A 5,000-nucleotide genomic window follows, 5' to 3' on the forward strand; every position below is an offset into this window, starting at 1 on the left:
TACAAAATTTTTCAAAAATTGCACTAAGTCCCAAAAAAAGGGTCAACTTTTTTTGTGAAAATTCGCCGAACCGAATGTATCCAAGTATGTTTCAAATCTATTTTACGGAATCGAGCATTTTCGATCCAAAAAGAGGAAAATATGAAGTTATTAGTTTGGTCATGTTATTTACCTCCACTTTGTTGTGAAAAAAACTCAAACTACCAAAGGGGGCGCATATTTTGATGTTAAGGAAACATGTATGTAAACCTCTTTCGATGTGGCTTTTTAAGTTGCAACGAATTAACTTACTGGTAATGTGGTATTATGATTGGGCGGGGACTCGCACCTCGTTTTCACCAAAAGTGGTACCACGGCGTTGTGGCTAAGAACACTGGCTTTGTGGCAAAGATGTCAAAAAAAAATACTTTAAGTAAAGTAATGTCGAAAAAAAAATAATAAATATTAATTTCCAATTGGGATTATTTGTTGAACATAAAAATGTTCATAAAGAAAAATTATTAAAAAGAATTATTAATTCTATATCATAAATAAATGGTTTATTTTATAAAAATATTCCAAAAACACTTCAATATATTGAAGTAAAAGAAAATATTAGAAATTTGAAAATAATCATTGATATGTATTTGTGAAAGGTGCTACACTAAAATTTAACAATATCAGAGTTCACCATACGGTAGGAGTTCTCTTTGTTAAAATAAAAATAGTTGTTATATGAAACCTTTGTGAAATGCATTTTCCCTCATTTTCCAGATAAAAGTAAAAATACAAAATACCCATACAAAATACCCATACAAAATACATACAAATAAATAAAAATAAAAATAAATTTACCAAAAAATATATACAAATAAAAATTGTGTTGGTAAAAAAAATAAAATAATAATTATCCCTATTAGGGAGGATATAAAACAAAAAGTATGTATAAATATAAATAAATAAAAAAAAAAAAAAATAAAAACTTTATCATTGGATTTATTGAGAGGAGATTGATGTTATTTTTCAAAATTTCAAATAATATTAAAAATAAAATATTATAACATTATTCTGGTTGATCCTGCCAGTAGTTATATGCTTGTCTCAAAGATTAAGCCATGCATGTCTAAGTACACACGAATTAAAAGTGAAACCGCAAAAGGCTCATTATATCAGTTATGGTTTATTAGATCGTTAACAGTTACTTGGATAACTGTGGTAATTCTAGAGCTAATACATGCAATATAAACACGGACCTTTTGGAACGTGTGCTTTTATTAGGCTAAAACCAAGCGATTTCTTCGGAAATCGTTATAATGGTTGAACTCTAGATAATTTGCCGATCGTATGGTCTAGTACCGACGACAGATCTTTCAAATGTCTGCCCTATCAACTATTGATGGTAGTATCTAGGACTACCATGGTTGCTACGGGTAACGGGGAATCAGGGTTCGATTCCGGAGAGGGAGCCTGAGAAACGGCTACCACATCTAAGGAAGGCAGCAGGCGCGTAAATTACCCACTCCCAGTTCGGGGAGGTAGTGACGAAAAATAACAATACAGGACTCATATCCGAGGCCCTGTAATTGGAATGAGTACACTTTAAATCCTTTAACAAGGACCAATTGGAGGGCAAGTCTGGTGCCAGCAGCCGCGGTAATTCCAGCTCCAATAGCGTATATTAAAGTTGTTGCGGTTAAAACGTTCGTAGTTGAATTTGTGCTTCATACGGGTAGTACAACTACAATTGTGGATTGTACATTACCTTATGTATGCAAGCGTATTATCGGTGGAGTTCTTATACATTTATGATACTTATGTACCATTATGTATTCCTCCTATTAAAACCTGCTTCAGTGCTCTTCATCGAGTGCTGTTGTGGGCCGTTACAATTACTTTGAACAAATTAGAGTGCTTAAAGCAGGCTCCAAATGCCTGAATATTTTGTGCATGGAATAATGAAATAAGACTTCTGATCTACTTTCATTGGTTTTTAGATCAAGAGGTAATGATTAATAGAAGCAGATTGGGGGCATTAGTATTACGACGCGAGAGGTGAAATTCTTGGACCGTCGTAAGACTAACTTAAGCGAAAGCATTTGCCAAAGATGTTTTCATTAATCAAGAACGAAAGTTAGAGGTTCGAAGGCGATCAGATACCGCCCTAGTTCTAACCATAAACGATGCCAGCTAGCAATTGGGTGTAGCTACTTCTATGGCTCTCTCAGTCGCTTCCCGGGAAACCAAAGCTTTTGGGCTCCGGGGGAAGTATGGTTGCAAAGCTGAAACTTAAAGGAATTGACGGAAGGGCACCACCAGGAGTGGAGCCTGCGGCTTAATTTGACTCAACACGGGAAAACTTACCAGGTCCGAACATAAGCGTGTAAGACAGATTGATAGCTCTTTCTCGAATCTATGGGTGGTGGTGCATGGCCGTTCTTAGTTCGTGGAGTGATTTGTCTGGTTAATTCCGATAACGAACGAGACTCAAATATATTAAATAGATGCTTTCAGGATTATGATGTTGAAGCTTTCATAGCCTTCATTCATGAATATAGTAAAATATAATTGTGTTTGAATGTGTTTATGTTAGTGGAGTCGTACCTGTTTGTTTGTCCCATTATAAGGACACTAGCTTCTTAAATGGACAAATTGCGTCTAGCAATAATGAGATTGAGCAATAACAGGTCTGGAATGCCCTTAGATGTCCTGGGCTGCACGCGCGCTACAATGAAAGTATCAACGTGTATTTCCTAGACCGAGAGGTCCGGGTAAACCGCTGAACCACTTTCATGCTTGGGATTGTGAACTGAAACTGTTCACATGAACTTGGAATTCCTAGTAAGTGCGAGTCATTAACTCGTATTGATTAAGTCCCTGCCCTTTGTACACACCGCCCGTCGCTACTACCGATTGAATTATTTAGTGAGGTCTCCGGACGTGATCACTGTGACGCTAACGTGTTACGGTTGTTTCGCAGAAGTTGACCAAACTTGATGGTTTAGAGGAAGTAAAAGTCGTAACAAGGTTTCCGTAGGTGAACCTGCGGAAGGATCATTAACGTGATTTTTCCAATAAAATAAAATTTATATATATTTAATATATATAAAAAAGAAAAATAAAATATAAAAATAAAAATGTACAATTATGGTACAAAATGTATAAAATATACAATAAATATATAAACAAATACAAAAAAGAATACTTCAAAAGAAGTAAAAATACAAATACAAATTAGACTGGGTGTGTTACTATAAGTAATGCATTCAGTCTTTTTTTTTCAAAAAAAATTAAGAACAAAGTATTTAAACGGTAGCCAATTGTCATCGTCATCGAAATAGTGACGCTTATGAAAATATATATATGAATAAACAAACTTGCTATAGCAAAAGTCGAACAACAAAGGTGTCGTACCCTTCGGGGTAATATCCTCCTGGGTGTAAAAACCCGCCCTTCGGCGTGGCGTGTATACGTTGCGACGAATTAACCCCTAAAGGTGTCGTACTTGGACAATATCCCGGTACTATCCGGCTAAAACGCATAGCATAAGTTGTAACGATATATATATAATAAAAAAAAAACAAATACAAATTAGACTGGGTGTGTTACTATAAGTAATGCATTCAGTCTTTTTTTTTCAAAAAAAAAATATGAACAAAATATTTAAATGGTAGCCAAATGGTGTCGTCATCTAAATAGTGACGTTTTTAGCCAATATACAAAAACAAATTAGACTGGGTGTGTTACTATATGTAATGCATTCAGTTTTTTTTTTTCAAAAAAAAATATGAACAAAATATTTAAATCGTAGCCAAATGGTGTTGTCATCTAAATAGTGACGTTATAACCAAAATACAAAAACAAATTAGACTGGGTGTATTACTATAAGTAATGCATTCGGTCTTTTTTTTTCAAAAAAAAATATGAACAAAATATTTAAATGGTAGCCAATTGTCATCGTCATCGAAATAGTGACGCTTATGAAAATATATATATGCATAAACAAACTTGCTAGAGCAAAAGTCGAAAAAACAAAGGTGTCGTACCCTTCGGGGTAATATCCTCCTGGGTGTAAAAACCCGCCCTTCGGCGTGGCGTGTATACGTTGCGACGAATTAACCCCTAAAGGTGTCGTACTTGGACAATATCCCGGTACTATCCGGCTAAAACGCATAGCATAAGTTGTAACGATATATATATATAAAAATAAAAATGTATAAAAATGTTGTACTTAGATTTCTTTAAAAGAAATTTATAAGTTAACGATTCTTTGGAATTGGACATTCGCAACATAAAAAAAATACATAAAATATAAAAAGAAATAAATTTTTATTTCTTAAAAAAAAAAATTGACTAAATATAAAATAAAAAAATAATAATACTCTAAGCGGTGGATCACTTGGCTCATGGGTCGATGAAGAACGCAGCAAACTGTGCGTCATCGTGTGAACTGCAGGACACATGAACATCGACATTTTGAACGCATATAGCAGTCCATGCTGTTATGTACTTTAATTAATTTTGAAGTGCTGCTTGGACTACATATGGTTGAGGGTTGTGATACTATGCTAAATAAGCTGCTTTTGATTTATCAAATGCGCATGTTATATTATTGGATTTGTAAAAATTCATAATATTAAAATATAATATATACCTCAAAATAATATCGAGCGACAGTAAGTTCGTTTTATCTATTTTTTAGAGGATGTTAGTATATAAAAATTTCTAACATTGCAGATCGTTGTCATAATATAATTTGGCAATTGAGGCATTCTACTTGAATTGATAAAATGGCTGAAATGATCGATATATAAAAAATATTTTGAATTGAGTATATAAAATTATTAAGCAAATAAAAAGTGTTAAGCAACCTCAACTCATATGAGATAACTCCCCGAATTTAAGCATATTAATGAGGGAAGGAAAAGAAACTAACAAGGATTTTCTTAGTAGCGGCGAGCGAAAAGAAATCAGTTCAGCACTAAGCCATTTTGTCTTTATGGCAAATATGGGATGCAGTGTAT

At 33.8% G+C, this 5,000-nt stretch overlaps 3 non-coding genes across 3 annotated transcripts in view; all 3 read left to right on the plus strand.

The window, feature by feature from the left end:
• Positions 1 to 1,044: 1,044 nt before the first annotated feature.
• Positions 1,045 to 3,036, plus strand: LOC129920756 (small subunit ribosomal RNA). Its single transcript, XR_008773312.1, has one exon. It is a non-coding gene; the product is annotated as a small subunit ribosomal RNA (ribosomal RNA).
• Positions 3,037 to 4,355: 1,319 nt separating this feature from the next.
• Positions 4,356 to 4,534, plus strand: LOC129920829 (5.8S ribosomal RNA). The gene has a single exon (XR_008773366.1). It is a non-coding gene; the product is annotated as a 5.8S ribosomal RNA (ribosomal RNA).
• Positions 4,535 to 4,843: 309 nt separating this feature from the next.
• LOC129920799 (large subunit ribosomal RNA) overlaps positions 4,844 to 5,000 on the plus strand; it is a 4,162-nt gene continuing 4,005 nt past the window's right edge. Inside the window, exon 1 of the ribosomal RNA XR_008773354.1 lies at positions 4,844 to 5,000. This exon is cut by the window's right edge and continues 4,005 nt beyond it. This is a non-coding gene — a ribosomal RNA (large subunit ribosomal RNA).

The sequence above is a fragment of the Episyrphus balteatus genome, assembly GCF_945859705.1.
Source record: "Episyrphus balteatus chromosome X unlocalized genomic scaffold, idEpiBalt1.1 SUPER_X_unloc_1, whole genome shotgun sequence".
NCBI classification, from domain to species: Eukaryota; Metazoa; Arthropoda; class Insecta; order Diptera; family Syrphidae; genus Episyrphus; species Episyrphus balteatus.